Genomic DNA, 18,181 nt, shown 5'->3' on the forward strand with positions numbered 1-18,181 from the left:
GATAGGGAGAAGAAGCGGGGCTTCAACTTTCTTTGATTCTGAACCTGAGAGAACCTTCTTTAGATTAAGGAGTGAAGCAAGAGGAAAATGAGTGGTTGGTGCCGAGGAAAAGGAGGAATACTTTGAACCAAACATGGAAGAAAACATGGGAAACCATCATGAAGAAGAGGCTCACAACCATGGCAGAGGAGGTCGAGCAAATCATGCTGGGGAGGATAAAAGAGTTTTAGGCTCTTACATCAATCCAAACCCAGGAAACTGTGGAAGTAGCATTCAAAAGCCAGCCATCCATGCCAACAATTTTGAACTAAAACCACAGCTCATCACCCTTGTTCAGAACAACTGTTCGTTCGGAGGAAGTGTCCAAGAAGACCCCAATCAACATCTAACCACCTTCCTGAGAATATGTGACACAGTGAAGTCTAATGGTGTTCATCCTGACGCCTATAGACTGCTCTTATTTCCATTCTCACTCAAGGATAAGGTAGCCAAGTGGCTGGAGTCTTTCCCGAAGGAGAGCTTGACAACCTGGGAAGATGTGGTAAACAAATTCTTAGCAAGATTTTACCCTCCTCAATAAATCAATAGGCTGAGAGCTGAGGTCCAAACTTTCAGGCAACAAGATGGTGAGACTGTTTATGAAGCATGGGAGGGGTTTAAGGACCTGACAAGGAGGTGTCCACCTGATATGTTCAACGAATGGGTGCATCTGCACATTTTCTATGAAGGCCTGTCATATGAATCAAAGAAGGAAGTAGACCATTCATCCGGAAGATCTTTGAACAAGAAGAAGACCATTGTGGAAGCCATAGATGTCATTGAAACATTAACAGAGAATGATTACTTCTATACTTCTGAAAGAGGCAACATTAGATGAGTAATAGAGCTAAACAATGTAGATGCTCTGCTGGCCCAAAACAAGCTTATTACCCAGCAGCTGGCTGACCTCACCAAGAAGATGGAGAGGAACCAAGTAGCAGCAATCACTACTTCATCAACAACCCAAGAAGGAGTGAATGAAGAAGCAGAGAGTAGTCAGGAGCAAGCCAACTACATTGGGAATTCACCTAGGCAAAACCATGATCCATACTCTAAGACCTATAACCCTGGATGGAGGAATCACCCAAACTTTGGGTGGGGAAATCAACAAGACCAAGGCCCATATCAAAGACCTTCAAATCCCAACAACAATGCAGCCCACCAACATTTCACATCTAGACCATATCAGCACCCACATAACCAACCCTCTCAACACCTTTACCTAGGCCAAAATAACCATCCTCATCCTTCCACCTCTAATCCCAATCTACCATCATTTGATGACAGACTCTCAAGGATTGAGAATCTACTTGAAGGCATAGGCAAAGAGATTTAAGACAACAAGGTATTCAAGGAGGAAGTGCGAGCCAATTTCAAGAACCAGGGAGACACAATCAAGAGGTTGGAATCCCAAGTGGGGTATCTCTCTGAGCAGATTCCCAAACCTACAGATAGATTCCCAAGCGACACAGAGAAGAATCCGAGAGGTGAAACAAAGAAAGTAAGATGGGAAGATTGTAGGATGGTCACTATAAGTGATAAGAAGACTGAGGACAAGCCAAACAAGTCGGCAGAACAACCTGGAGATACCTCAACAGAGAAGGAGGAAAAAGATCACCAAGAACCAGAACTCTCACAACAGGAGCTGCTGAGACTTTATGCACCCTTTCCCCAATGACTCAATGGTGCTGTTGAGAAGAGAATATACTCAAGATTTCTTGACTTGTTTGCATCTCTGCATATCAACATACCATTCATCAAGACCATCCAACAAATGCCTGCATATATCAAGTATATGAAGGAACTGCTTCCCAGGAAAAGCTCACTCAAAGGAGGCCAAACTATAGTAATGAACAAGGAGTGCAGCGCCCTCATTCAACCAGAGTTGCCTACAAAAAGAAAGGACCCAGGGAGTTTTCACATCCCCTGTGCTATAGGAAAAACAATGTTTGATAAAGCACTCTATGATTTGGGAGCAAGCATCAACTTAATGCCCTTATCCCTGGTGAAGAGGCTGCAGATCAATGAGATAATGCCCACAGATGTAGTCATCAGGCTAGCAGACAAAACTCAAAAATAAGCAATAGGAGTGGTGGAAAATATGTTGGTAAAGGTTGGGAAATACTTCCTTTTCACAGACTTTGTCATCCTGGACATGGAAGAGAGTCACACCCACCCAATCATATTGGGAAGACCATTCCTAGCTACAGCTAGAGCACTCATAGATGTGGAGCGAGGGGAGCTAATATTGAGGATCCATGATGAACGACTCAGCTTTAATGTCTTTAAACTCTCACAAGAAGCAGACCAAGAGAACAAAGAACTAAGCAAAGGTCATAATGAGATACTGAAAGAGGAAGCAAGCACTGAAGCACAACCAGCCCAGCTGGAAAAGCCCTTGCTTGATGAACAAGGAAATAAGCAGTTGTCACAGCTCAAGGAAAAGCTGGAGGAACCTAAACCACCAGAGACATGTGAAGACAACAACAAAATTCCCTTAGAAGAAGAAGTCACAAAGAGCAAGGCAACATTAAAAGGAACAAAGAAGAAGGTACCAAGGAGGTGGAGGAACAAAAAGATCCCTACCGAGGACTTCTCTCCAGGGGATAAAGTGATCTCAGCTTACATCCCAGATATCCACCCTGATCTCCCCACTGTACCATCTCAGTTACCTAAGGTCTTCACTATCAACAGAGTTCTCTCCTTGGAACATGTAGAGATCATTGATACAACCAATGGATATAAGTCCAAGGCAAGAGGGGAGGACTTGAAGCATTATCAACCTCCCTAATGAAGGAGAAACGTCAAGCTAGTGACTCTAAAGAAGCGCTTCATGGGAGGCAACCCATGTTTTATATGCTTTTAATAGTAAATAAGTCAATATTCATGAATTCTAACCCAAACTCGACAAACACTTGGTGAAATCCTTATTATGCAGTGTATAGTGAAGAACAAGTTTGGTGTTCAAAGCATGCCAAGAAAGCATGGATGCAACTCAGAGCATGCTAGTCTTGGAGCTTTGAACAAAACTTTTCATCACAGTGCTCCAAACTAAGTTTGGTGTCACCCCAGGGTGCCACGAATATGCATATAAGGACGCACAGTTAGTTAGTTAGTTGGTGTTCGTGAATAAACAACCTAATCCTTTTTCTTTACTATACTAGCCGTAAAGTTTAATTTTTATGATATTGAATTTTCTTATTTTATTTTTATAGGGAAAAAGGAAAGGAGCATCGAAAGGGATTGATTGGACAATGAAATGAGGAAGGTTCGGCCACTTCATGAAGAGGGACTACACATTTGTTCTCAAAAGGGAACGCATTGGAAAATGTTGCCATGCAACATGGAAAAGAATGGGACCCTTGAAGACCGAGCAATCCCCATCATAAAGTGATAATCCTTGTTCTTTATCCAAGCACAACCCCAACCGTCCATCAAGCAACCACTCCATCAATCCACACCTTCCATTCACTTACAACCTCTCTATATAAGTGATCCTTGTTCCGTACCACACCTTTACACTCCACGGCCAATCTTCACACCTCTTCCTTTCGAAACTAAGCACCTCACACCACATTAGACACATTCTCCCTCATTCCCTTCACTGCAATCAACCCTAAACAACCAAAAGTCTCCACACCCTTACCACATTCACACATTAACTCTCATTCATGGCATCTTCGAGCTCTAAAAGAAGGCAGGAAAAGGAACCTATGGAGCAACACCCATATGATGAAAAGAGATTTAAAAGCTTGCACCATGCATTGCAATACGGGTGGATGGTGGATAAGGAGATCATCTATGAGCTGGAATTTCAAGTTAAGAAAACTGAGTACCTCGAAATCACAAAGAAGGTAGAAAAGAGAATATGGGAGCTCCTCACTGATCCGGTCATTAAGGTGAATGCAAATCTTGTAAGAGAATTTTATGCAAATGCGGTCCGATATGATAAGGCTGACGAGTCGTATACAAGCTTTGTGAGAGGAAAGATTGTGGATTTCGGTCCCATGAGTGTCATGAGGGCATTAAAGCTACGGTCCATGCCGTTTGAAAAAGAGAGTTATCATTCAAGAATGGACAACAACCCCAATCATGACCAGATTGTGCAAGACATTTGTGTACCAGGAGCTGACTGGGAAAGATATGCGGATTGGAGACCAAGGTTCATCAAGAGAGCAGATCTCACCCCGGAAGCAAAAGGGTGGTTCGAAATTGTAAGGAGGTCCATCCTCCCAGCAGGGAACAACTCGGAGGTGAATCTCAAGAGAGCCACAATGGTGCACTGTATACTCAAAGGAGGAGAGATCAAGGTTCATGAACTCATAGCAGAAGGCATTAGAAAAATGGCAGAGAAAAGCGACTCAAGAGGAACGTTAGGTTACCTCAGCACTATTTATGGACTGTGCAAGAAAGCTGGGGTGGTGTTTGAAGATGAGGACCCCGTGTGGATAAAAGAGGGCATTCCAATAACCGTTCGACGAATGCATGCTACCGCATCCCCCCTGCCTCAACAGAAGCAAAGGAAGAGGCCAGCCCCTCAAGTAGTAGAAGGACAAGTCTTAGAAGGGCAAGCACCAGTCACCTTGGATATGCACCAACTGCAGGAAGCTATTGATGGCCTATCTCGACAATATTTAGAAAGCCAAGGAGCACAGAAAGAGCTTCAACTACAGATGATGGGGCAGCAAGAGGAATCACTCTCAAGATGGATGACTCAACAAGGGGAGTGGGAAAAGCAAATGATGGAGCAACAACTGAGTCAAGGACAACAATGGAGTGAAACATTCCACAGGATGGAACAAAGGCAAAATGAATAACAACAATCCATCCAGAGGCTAATCAACATCCAAGCACATCAAGGTGAACACATACATGAGATGCATCGAAGACAAATAGAACAGGCAGAACTACTGGACGAGCAAAGGGCATTCGCAGAAGGAGTTTACCTGAGCAAGATGGAGCATCATATAAACACTCAAGCCAGGCTCAGTTACTTAGTGGGACAGCTGCCTATATTGCATCCAGGAATTACAAGGTACGAAGAAATGAGGGATGAATTAGCACGAGAAGAAAGACAAAAGGTGGAAGAGAGTCATGAATCAATAAGGAAGGCACTTGAGGATTGGAAGCAAGCAAGATTGGCACGGATGCGAGGAAATGCAAGAGGACACAAAGAGGACAAACAAGGAAGAGAGAATGGGCAACCACACGAGTAAAAGGTGGTGGAGTTCCTTCTTTGGTCCATCTTTCTCTATGCTTTAAATAAGGAAGATCGTGTATGAAATAGAACTTGCTTCCATGTTAGTTTGAACTTTTTTTATTTTGTCTTTTAAGTTTTGTGTTGAAGAGGTCCATGCTTGCTAGTCTTTATGTCACTGCATCATCATTAGGCTTACTTGTATGCTTGTCCCTTTGAATCAAATGAAAAGAGAATGAGTGTTTTGCAAAAGACCAGAGTGGAGTTCATATTATGGAGTAAGTTCATGAGTTTATGGTGTGATCATAAGTTATCTAAGTTGGTTCAACCACAAGGTGGGAAGACAACTATCTGTCATGAATACTATGCTTTGAACACACCCCATGAGACTAGCTAAATAACAAGATCCTAATAAGAAAAAGGGGAAAAGAAAAATGAAAGTGGAAAAATAAAAGAAAAAAAGTAAGCAATAAGGCTAGGCACCAATGGTTTTAATCTTGAAGCATGTGTCTGTGGTGTTCCTGTGTAAGGGATTTACTTGGATGAATAAGCTCTTAGGGGTGCCTTATCACTTGGTAACTTGGGTTAACTAACTCGGGATTATCAGCTGAAAGTCCACTATCAAGAGTAACCCTCACTACAGAGCATTTAGTAACCTAAAGAGGTGCTGGACACCAAGGTCTCAAGAAAGAAAATAAACAAACCATGTGCCTGTGGTGTGTATGTATGGGGGAGAGACTTGAGGAAGTAAGTCCTTAGGGGTGCTTCAACACCTAGCACCTTGAACCAACTGGTTCGGGAGTGTTGGCTGGAAGCTTATTTTAAAGAGTTGCCCCCTTACAGAGCACTTAGCTTAAGAACACAAATAAGCCCTGAAATGACAACAAAAGGATCAATGAATAAAAGTCTCATGGGATGCAATCATAGTGAGTATTCTAGGACATGATAAAGGTCTGAAAGCCAGTAAAGGAATGAATCTAAGTTGCTATGCATGAAACCACCATAAAACCAGGGACATGACCTCCACAAGAATGACTCATTTCTCTTGGCATTCCATTCATCATTCTCTTGTTCCAGTACTTGCTTAGGGACAAGCAAGCTTTAAGTTTGGTGTTGTGATGCCAGGGCATTTTGGCCAGTTTCACTGACCTTTTCTTTACTGTTTTTAGGGTAGTTTCATGCATTTCCTTAGAAAATAAGCTAGTTTTGGGTAGATATTCACTTAAATCTTGATTCAAGAATACATTGTGCACTTTACATGATTTCATGAGAATTTTGCATGAATTTAATAACAAATTGGATGTTGTACTTCCCATGACTTGGACTAGAACTTTGATTCACTCTATTGCTTGATTTCAGGACAAAACAAGCAAGGAAGAACCACATTAGCAGCCACGTTAATCTAATTAACATAACTCCTAACGTGGAATGGGAGTAAATTGCAAAGTTAATGAGAAAAGTAATCGCCAATAACTCTCTCGAAGCCATCATTGCCCACGTTAAGAGTCACGTTAACTAAGTTAACGTGAACTCTAACGTGGAGGAAAGGAAATGGAGCCAACGTTAGTGACACTTACCTTTGTCACTAACGTTGGACCAAGCTCATAAGTGGCCACATTAAGAGCAACGTTAACTTAGTTAACGTGGGCTCTAACGTTAAGAAGCAAGAGAGAAGCCAACGTTAGTGACATTCACCTTTGTCACTAGTGTTGGCCAAGCCTCCATAAGCCACGTTAACTCCCACGTTAACTTAGTTAACGTGGAAGTTAACGTGAAGCAAGAATGTGATCGCCAACGTTAGTGACACCTAATATTGTCACTAACGTTGGAATGAACCCACACAGGCCACTATGAGCCACGTTAACTCCCACGTTAGCTAACGTGGATAAGGGAATGATGAGCCAACGTTAGTAACACTCAACTTTGTCACTAATGTTGGAGATGGCTAGCATGGCCACGTTAGAAGCCACGTTAACCTAGTTAACGTGGACTCTAACGTGAGAAATAGGGGCACATTGGAACGTTAGTGACAAAGGTAAGTGTCACTAACATTCTCGAAGGTTGGCAAGCCTACGTTAAAAGAGCCACGTTAACTAAGTTAACGTGGACTCTAACGTAGGAAAGGGGGAGACTTCTCAATGTTATTGGGAAAGGTTAGTCCCAATAACGTGTGCAAAGGAAAAAGAGGCAACGTTAGTAGCAACGTTTGTGCCACTAACGTTGGAGTTAACGTGGCTCTTACTTTGGTGAGGAACGTTAGTGAAAAAGGTGATTGTCACTAACGTTCTCGAACCCACATTTCTACTTAAACGTTAACACCACTAACGTCCTGAGCTAAAGTCTCTGCCCACTTCACACTTTCTCTCTGCAAGTAAAACTAAGCCCAACGAAGAAGATAACTGCTTCAAACTCAAGATCCAAAGGCCCATACCCAAGACTTGAAGAGCCAACTAGAAGTTCAGAAGAGTAGTATATATAGGAGTAGCTTTGAATTAAAAGGGGAGTTGGAAATTATAGGGAGCCTCTGGGCATAGAATTACTCTCTGTATTTTACTTTCTCTGCACTTCTAGTTTCATCATGTATTCTCCATCTTTGTTTTCATTTTCCAGAGCTATGAACAACTAAACCCCTTTCATTGGGTTAGGAAGCTCTGTTGTAATTTGATGGATCAATACTAGTTTTCATTATTCTTCTTCTATCTTTTTTCTTGATTTTACTTGAAATATTTCGATCTTCATCCAATTGGGTAGTTATCTTGGGAAAGAAGCTATTCAAACTTGGATCTCTTCTGAACCTTGAAAGAAGAATGAAGAGATCATGCTAGAAATGCTTTCTCATGTTGGACCAAATTGGGTTTGGATGGATATGTGACTATAATCCTCTCAACACTTAATTTGGGAAATGCATGTGGTATAATCAGTGACCATACTTCATCTCTTCTCATGAGCAATTGACCAAGGAATTGGCTATTGATCAAGATTTGAGAGATTGAATTACAAGGAATTGTAATTCGATCACTTAAGATTGCCAAGGAGATCAATGAGTGCATTGATTGAGGAAGAGATGAAAATGAAATTGATCTGGAGAATGCAACATCTCCTGAGCCCAATGAACTCCCCATTTCTGATCTTACCCATTCTCTTTAATTTTTGTCATTTACTTTTATGAGCAATTACCCCATTCCCATTTAAGATTCTGCAATTTACTTTCCATCATCTACATTCAGCTCTTTATTTCTAGCATTTACTTTTCTGTTATTTACTTTCCCGCCATTTAATTTTCTGCAATTCTCAACTCAAATTCTGATTTGCTCAACTAGAACATTCCTCTAATTAAAGTTGCTTGATCAATCAATCCCTGTGGGATTCGACCTCACTCTATTGTGAGTTTTTACTTGACGACAAATTCGGTACACTTGCCGAAGGAAATTTGTTATGAGACAAGTTTTTCGTGCATCAGTTTCCTCTTCCAAGGTTCCCATAAAATCCAAATACATTCAATCTCTTTTCCAAGATGATTGAATGCTAGAATGAAGGACGAAATCCTTTCTAGTAAATCAAATAGAGATGAATAGAAGAAGAAGAAGAATAAAAATAATCAATCCATTGAAAAACAATAGAGCTCTCTTTCCCAATGGAAAGAGTTAGTAATTCATAACTAAATTATTTACAAAGTAAGAAACAAAACAGAAGAAACTAATGGTGAATAGAGAGGGTCCGAAGACTTCCCCCAATCCATCCATCACTCATTCTATGAAACTAAGGCCTTTATATAGGCTTTCCTAATTACAAATTTAAATGAAATTAAAAGCAAATTACAATGAAATGACAATAAACTATTCTAGATGCTTCTTGTTGGTTGACAATTGTAGCTTGAATGAGAGTTGGAATGGGCTTGATTGAAGGTTGGGGGCTGCAGGAAGAAGTTGGCGTGTGGTTTCAAGTGCCACTCCCACTTGATTTTGCCCTTTTGAGTATGACACACTTTGCAACGCTGAATTGATGGAGTTTTTTGGGCCTCAAATTGAATGTCCAATATGAAGAATTATATATTGTTGGAAATTCCTGGATGTTATCTTTCTAATGCCTTTGGAATCAACTCATTTGGACCTCTATAGCTCAAGTTTTTCCCATTTGAAGGTGAATAGGTCAGTCTGTCAGGTAGCCCGGCGTGCCACACCCACTCTCTGGCGTGCCACGCTCATATATTATGAAACTGGCATGCCGTGCCCACTCTTTGGTGTTCCACACCTTCAATGATTCTCTCTGGCTATTAGAACTGGCGTGCCATGCTCAGAACCCCAAATGGCACGCCCATTATGAAAATAAAGCTGGCGTGCCACGCCTTCGATGTCAAGTGGCACGCCCAGATTTTGCAATGCTGAAATAATTGCATTTTTCACCTCCAGGTCTAACGTCCACCCTAGAGTGTTATATATCGTTGGAAAGCTCTTGATGTCAGATTTCCAACGCCACCAATATCTTATCATTTAGACCTCTACAACTCAAGTTATGTTCCCTTGAAGATGAAGAGGTTAGGCTGGAAACTCTACAGTGACGTGTTTTTCTCCCTGTGATTTCGGGGTCAATATCTTCCTCAATTCCAGTGTCCATTATAAAGTGTTATATATGGTTGGAAAGCCCCGGATGGCTAATTTCTAATGGTACTGGAATCATCGCATTTGGACTTTTGTAGCTCAAGATATTTTCATTTGAATAAGAGGAGGTCAGGCTGGCATATGCCCCGGCGTGCCACGCCCACTTCTTGGCGTGCCACGCCCATAGTGGGGCTCAAAATCACTCATCTGGAACTTAAGCCTGGCGTGCCACACCCAAAACACCAAGTGGCATGCCCTCTTTGAGATCTTGCCTTCACAAGCTTGGCGTGCCACGCCCAGAGCTCCAAGTGACATGCCCATGCAAAATTCTTCAACCTTCTTTGCTGGAATGTTGGCTTGGCGTGCCACGCCCATAGCTTCAAGTGGCACACCCATTGTTGAGAGTTGGTTCAAAAGCTTGGCGTGCCACGCCCAGAGCTTCAAGTGGCACGCCCAGCTTCTCACGCCTAGTTTTATATGTTATTTTCTTCCCCTTTTGTTGCTCTTTTCACCTAAAATTCAGCACAAACCCATTTCAAAGCAATGTACCATAATATATATCATTTGGTTCATGAAATTGCATTGATTCAATGAGATTATGCTCTTTTTATGATCCTTTTATATAAGAAAAGGGTACATGATGCGCAGTCATCATTACCCCTACTCACGTTGGTTAAGGTAAGGTTTCACTAAACTCTTGTGTCTAGTTGCTTTGTGTATCTTAGATTTTGATGTTGGTATATATATGTATTGTTAGTTTGAGCTTTGGTGTTTGTTGGAGTTGGTTGAGGCCTTGGATCAAGCTTGGTGGCTTCGTTTTGGTGTTTGGTGCGTTTAAGAATCGGCCAAGGTATGGTTTCGGTTTCCTTTATGTAACATGTAATGTTTCTAGACACTTAGGCTAGTTTACACTTAAGATAGGATTGAATGCTTTAGGTGTATGTGAAAGAATTGAAGATTGATGGTTTAGAAGTTATAATAAATACTCGTTGTAAGTATAGTTACTAAACCAAGCAATCAACCTTTCTTACAAAAGTTCTGGTTGTCACAAGTAACAAACCCCTTTTTAAAATTGATAACCGAGTATTTAAACCTCGGGTCGTCTTCTCAAGGAATTGTAGGGAGGTATGTTCTTATTATTGGTTATGAGTTTTGTAAATTGGGGGTTTTGAAAGTAAGGAAGCAGTATGTTGAATGATAATAAGAATAAAATAAATAACTATAAAATAGACTCTTGGCAAGGTATGAAACTGGAAGTCCTATCCTGGTTATCCTTATCAATTGTAATGAGAATTAGATTTTTCTCCCACTTTGTTAACCTCTAACTATGAAGGTAAGTTAAGTGGATGAATTAATTCTGATTCCTCAAGTCCTAGTCTTTCCTTGGGAAAAGTTAGAGTTATTGGAACCCGAATTAATTCTGGAAGAATTCCAATTTTCAATCAACCATGAGTTTGATAACTCAAGCGTCTCCAATGACTCAACCAAAGCCAAAAAGGGAAAAATCTAAATTATTTATATAAATAAAAGAAAGCAATCATAATTCTGAAATACCTCAAATTATATTAAATAAAGAAATTAATTCTAACATGGAGTTTATAAGCCAATTAGGCAACATAACTAATACAAGCATTAAAGCATCTGAAAGTAAAAGAGAAATATAAAATACAAGGAATATTGAACCTGTGACTGAAGATGAGTTGAACTAAACTAATAGAAATTCTAAAATCCTAAATTCTAAGAGAGAGGAGAGAACCTCTCTCTCTAAAAACTACATCTAAAACTAAAAATTATGAATTATGAAAGCATGATTATGAATGGATGCATTCCCCCACTTTATAGCCTCTAATCTGTGTGTTCTGGGCTGAAACTGGGTTAAAAACAGCCCAGAAATCACTCCCAGCGGTTTTTGTTACGTTCAGGTCGCGGGAAAGTGACGCGGAGGCGTCGTCCACGTGTTCGCGTGGATTGCAATTCGTAGATACGACGCAGGTACGTCATTCACACGTTCGCGTCACCTAACGTGGGGGCAACTATGGAAAATTATATATCAAATCGAAGCCCCGGACATTAGCTTTTCAACGCAACTAGAACCGCATTATTTGGATCTCTGTATCTCAAGTTATGACTGTTTGAGTGCAGAGAGGTCAGGCTGGACAGCTTTAGCAGTTCCTTTAGTTTCTTGTATTCCTTACACTTTTGCATGGTTCCTTTCCATCCTCTAAGCCATTCCTGTCCTGTAATCTCTGAAAACACTTAACACACATATCAAGGCATCTAATGGTGATAAGAGAGGATTAATATTAGCAATATAAAGGCCAAAGAAGCATGTTTTCAATCATAGCACAAAATCAGGAAGGAAAACATAAAGCATGCGATTAGTATGAATAAATGGGTAAATAGTTGATAAAAACCACTCAATTAAGCATAAGATAAACCATAAAATAGTGGTTTATCAACCTCCCCACACTTAAACATTATCATGTCCTCATGCTAAGCTCAAGAGAAGCTATAAAAGAAGTGAAGAGGAATGGTAGAATGTATGAAATGCAACCTATCTTATATGAATGCAACTACATGCAAAATGTTTCTACCTACTTGGTTAAAAGTAAATAAATCTTCCAAGAGCAACTATGAATTGGATTTCACTAATTCAAATCATGAAAATGAAGTACAAATAGACTTGCAAGAAGAAAATAGCTCATGAAAGCAGGGAACAAGGGACTGAGCATCGAACCCTCACTGGTAGTGTATACACTCTAATCACTCAAGTGTTTAAGGTTCGATTCTCTCAATTCTCTACTAACCTTGCTTTCTAAGGCTTGCTCTTCATCTAACAATCAACATAAATTTAATGCACAGATACACATATCAAGAGGTCTTTTAAGGGTTGTAATGGTGTTAGAGTCAAGGTAGGATTGTATTTGGCTAAGTGGACTAAAATCTGAATCCTTAATTAACTTAAACTTTCCACCTAACTTAGACAATCCATGTAATCATAATACACCATCTAACTATCCATTAACCATGTTTTCCACATATTCATGCATTCTAATTTCAAGTGCATTACATATGCATTGCTTTCACTACTTACTTTGGGGCATTTTGTCCCTATATATATATATATATATATATATATATATATATATATATATATATATATATATATATATTTCTTTTCTTTTATTTCTCTCAATGCATATGATTAAATTATTGGATGCATGAATCATGTCCTAAACATTTCTTTCACATTTTCAGAAAATTCTAACATACTCAATTCTCAAACCAAATGTTTCCAAGTTCAACTTTCCCCATACTTAATTCATGAGCACTCTCACTAGTCTAAGCTAACCAAGGATATAAATTAAGGACATTATTGTTTTTCGCTTAGAGTTAATGATGTGCTAAAGTAAAGAACAAAGGGGTATAATAGGCTCAACATTGGTTTGCAAAGAATAATGAAAGGGTAAGGCCATATGGGTATATAAGCTCAGTGAAACAAAGGCCTCAATCATGTAAGTGTATGCATACATCAAACCATGGAAATATAGAATTAAGCAAGACAAAGATCACAATTTTAGAGAGAAAAACATACACCAAAAATAAAATATTGGTTGGTAAAATACAACCAATTCACATAGGCTCAAAAATCTCACAGGTTTTGTGTGTTCGAGCTCTAAACTATGTTCCAGTATAATATTTCTTCAAACAAGTATAACATTAAATTTTTATTCAAATTAGTGAAATACACTAAAAAGTTTCTTGAAAAAGAAAATATTACTTCAACCAAGTGGTAAAATTTGCACAAAATCAAATAAATATGCAATCAAACATGCAAATGCAACAACTAACAAAGAAAATAAACCATTGGTGTTGAGATAGAAGAGTAACTAACCCATGGAGATCGATATCGACCTCCCCACACTTAAAGATTGCACCGTCCTCGGTGCATGCTGAGATGTACAAGTGGACGGGGGTTGTGGTTCCTCAGCTGGGGCTCTTTTTGTTCCTTTCCTTGCCGGTGGTTTGGGAGTAGCTTTCTCTTTACCCTTCTTGGTGGCCATCCTAAAAAGGGAAAAAGAAAGTAACTTTTAAAGCTAAGGGTTAGAGCAGGGAAGAGAGCGGGAAAGGTGGTAATCAATGAACAATAAAGAAGAATGACGTTAACACATGGTCATGACTACATGTGAAAAGTTCATCAATGGAAATATAGCAAGTGCATGTAATGACAATTAAATGCAAGAAGTTTATTGGCATGCTGGCAAAGGCATGAGTAGCATAGATCAAGCATTCAATGTCCAAGTTAGATTACCAAGTCTTTCAAACTAACAACATGTTTGTAATAACAATTATATTTAAATAATATAATATAAAAAAGGTTTTGTGAAAAGCAAGCATTTAGAGTGGTAGATAGAAAGAAATAAAAAAATAGTGCACAATGCCATACAGGATTTTTCACAAACACATAGCAAGCATGGTAAATAAGCTATTGAAAGTATTAAATTGAGCATGCAAGCAACCCTTTGAAAAGTAATATATAATTTGTCAAACAATTCCTTTAATAATCCGCAGGTAAAGTAAATAAATTTCCAACACCAATGAAAATGATGCAATGAATGAAGGTATGCAAATAAATTAAATAAAATAGAATGGAAGAGAAAGAAAATAAGAAAGGAAGAATAAAGAAATAAGAAAAGATAAAAAATAAGGATTTGGAAAAGAAAAATATAAGATATTTTGGCAGAGTTGGATGAGCTGTGCGGCACGAGCGACGCGAACACGTGGGGCACACGGTCGCGCGACTTGCACTTATTCAGATTGACGCGGTCGCGTCGGTCACGCTGTCGCGTGACTCGTTTATGCTACTGGCGCGAGGGCAACCTCACACTCGCACAACTCTCTGTTCGAAATCTTATTTTGCCAAATTTCGGGTGACGCGATCGGACGCGTCATGCGATCGCGTGAGTGGCCAATATTAGGATATGACGCGGTCGTGTCGTAGGGCTTGTGCGTTTAGCACCAATCCATCACCACTCCAGCACAACTTTCGGTCAAGCACCCTTTTCACGTTGATATTCAGGTCACGCAGCCGCGTGGGTGACGCGGTCGCGTGGGAGGCCAATGTTTCCACCTGACGCGGACGCGTCAGCGACGCTGCTGCTTCGCGTGCGTACTTTTTTTTTTTTGATGCAGTATACATAGTGCAAAATGATATAGATATTATGAGTAATTCCAGGTTCAATGAAATAAAATAAAATAAAACTCAAAAACAAACAAAACAGACTAGAATTAAAACTGAAAAAGGGACGATCATACCATGGTGGGTTGTCTCCCACCTAGCACTTTTAGTTAAAGTCCTTAAGTTGGACATTTGATGAGCTCCCTTTTATGGTGGCTTGTGCTTGAACTCATCCAGGAATCTCCACCAATGTTTGTACTTCCAGTAGCCTCCGGGATCCTAAACTAGGCGCAGAAAGCCTTCAAGCAGGTTAAAGCAAGTGACAAGGCCCCAAGAGTGTTGATTGCCAGAATGAATTCCGGGGTCCCAAATCTTGCTTTTGCACCCGTCTTCTAGCTGATTATCATGATTCCATCCGGATGGTTCAGTCTTAGAATTCTCACTGAAGCGTCCAAACAACTTCCCAGACCCATTCAATTGAGCTCTACACCAACCTTTGCGTTTAAACTTAAAGCTTCCAACCATAATGAACCTTGCAGGACAATTCTTACCACTGACCATCTTCCTCTTACTCTTAATGCCACAAAGAGCTCTAAGTTGACCATCCGTCTCCAGTAGACCATATTCAAGTGGGATTAGAAAGCTAAAGGATATGAATTTTACCCACTTGAATGTTGTAAAGGATGATGGCAACTTAGGGGGAGGGGTCTCGAATAACTTTGGCAAGGTGATTTCAAGCTCCATTCCCCTGGGCTCTTCTTTAACAACTTCCACCTCTTTGCAAGCTTCTTCAATTTCAACCTCTTCCTCTTAGTAGCTGTCTTCCAATTCAATCTCTTCTTCATTGTTCACCAAGAGTGTGGGAGGTTGTGCTTTTTCTTCTTCCATCTCCATGTCAAGTTCAATGGGAGAGGATTCAATTGCGGATAAGAATTCATCAATGATTGAATCCATCTCTTGATCAACCTCTTCAAAGTACCATGATATGTCTTGGAGGTTGTACACCCTCTTCAACATCAATTTTAAACGTCTTTGAAGGAGGCTCTATGTCTTGACTTTCCCAAGGAGGTTCAGTATCTCCTAAGTCTTCAACCACTTCTTCTTCTTCAATAATTTCGGCTTCTTCCACTTGTTCCAGTATAAATTCATGCTCCTTGCTGTCCACCGGAGTTTTTAATGTCTCCTTCATACTACGTTCTTCATTAGATTGTCCACATGAAGCCATGGGGGTTCCTTGAGTGTCCGAACGTCGGGAAGCTAATTGTTTTATCGCTTGATTCAATTGGTGAAGGGTTACATGAAATCTTTCCACTGTTTTCTTGTGACGATCCTTTGATTCTTTTTGTGCTCGGCTATCATAAGTAGGATCATAGTGCTCTTGGATTGATGGATATGGAGATGGTGAATATTGAGGTGGTGGTTCTGGGCGTGGTTCATATGGTGGTTGGTGTGGTGGATAAGGATTAGGGTTATATGGTGGTGTTTGGTGGTAAGGGGCTTGTGAGTATGGTGGTTCAAAGTTGTGTTGAGGAGATGGTTTATTGGTATATGATAGAGCTTGCTGGTAACTACAAGGGGGTCCACCATATCTATTGTCTTGGCATGCATTGTAGGATGGTCGTTGTCTATGGTATTTTGGAAGGTGATGTTGCCGAAAGGGTTGATCAGATCCTCGTGGCTCCTTCCATCTCTGATTGTTTTGACCTCGATGCATGTCCCTGTTATAATTTCTATTCCTTGCAACAACATTGGAACCAAACTCAAAGCGAGAGGGGTGAGAACTCATAATAGTAAATAAAAATTAAAAACAAAAATAAAATCAAATTTTAAATTAAAAGGTTATTTAAATTTTGAAATTCAAAATTAAATTTTTGAAATTTGAATTTTGAAATTTTGAAATTTGAATTTTAAATTTTTTGAAATTTGAAAATTTTTAAATTGAATTTTGAAAATTTTTAAATTTGAATTTTGAAATTTGATTTTTTGAAATAAGATAAGATAATTAAATTTTTTTTAATAAATAAATAAAAACCAATAACCTCTTAATTTATGAAAAAAAGCAAAATAAAAATAAAAATAAAAACAAATAAACAAGTAAAAAGTAAATATTTACAATAACCAATAATAAGGCACACGTTTGCAATTTTCCGGCAACGGCGCCATTTTGAAAGAACTGAAGATTGATGGTTTAGAAGTTATAATAAATACTTGTTGTAAGTATAGTTACTAAACCAAGAAATCAACCTTTCTTACAAAAGTTCTAGTTGTTACAAGTAACAAACCCCTTTTTAAAATTGATAACCGAGTATTTAAACCTCGGGTCGTCTTCTCAAGGAATTGCAGGGAGGTATGTTCTTATTATTGGTTATGAGTCTTGTAAATTGGGGGGTTTTGAAAGTAAGGAAGCAGTATGTTGAATGATAATAAGAATAAAATAAATAACTATAAAATAGACTCTTGGCAAGGTATGAAAACTGGAAGTCCTATGCTGGTTATCCTTATCAATTGTAATGAGAATTGAATTTTTCTCCCATTTTGTTAACCTCTAACTATGAAGGTAAGTTAAGTGGATGAATTAATTCTGATTCCTCAAGTCCTAGTCTTTCCTTGGGAAAAGTTAGAGTTATTGGAACCCGAATTAATTCTGGAAGAATTCTAATTTTCAATCAACCATGCGTTTGATAACTCAAGCGTCTCTAATGACTCAACCAAAGCCAAAAAGGGAAAAATCTAAATTATTTATATAAATAAAAGAAAGCAATCATAATTTTGAAATACCTCAAATTATATTAAATAAAGAAATTAATTCTAACATGGAGTTTATAAGCCAATTAGGCAACATAACTAATACAAGCATTAAAGCATGTGAAAGTAAAAGAGAAATATAAAATACAAGGAATATTGAACCTGTGACTGAAGATGAGTTGAACTAAACTAATAGAAATCCTAAAATCCTAAATTCTAAGAGAGAGGAGAGAACCTCTCTCTCTAAAAACTACATCTAAAACTAAAAATTATGAATTATGAAAGCATGATTATGAATGGATGCATTCCCCCACATTATAGCCTCTAATCTGTGTGTTCTGGGCTGAAAACTGGTTCAAAAACAGCCCAGAATTCACTCTCAGTGGTTTCTGTTACGTTCAGATCGCGGGAAAGTGACGCGGA

The 18,181-nt window shown here is 39.2% G+C and overlaps 1 non-coding gene across 1 annotated transcript; it reads right to left on the minus strand.

The window, feature by feature from the left end:
• Positions 1-586: 586 nt before the first annotated feature.
• LOC148545822 (small nucleolar RNA R71) lies at positions 587-693 on the minus strand. The gene has a single exon (XR_015901490.1). It is a non-coding gene; the product is annotated as a small nucleolar RNA R71 (small nucleolar RNA).
• Between the last annotated feature and the right edge of the window lie 17,488 nt (positions 694-18,181).

This window comes from Arachis ipaensis, chromosome B9, assembly GCF_059453495.1.
Source record: "Arachis ipaensis isolate K30076 ecotype BB chromosome B9, ASM5945349v1, whole genome shotgun sequence".
Classification (NCBI taxonomy): Eukaryota; Viridiplantae; Streptophyta; class Magnoliopsida; order Fabales; family Fabaceae; genus Arachis; species Arachis ipaensis.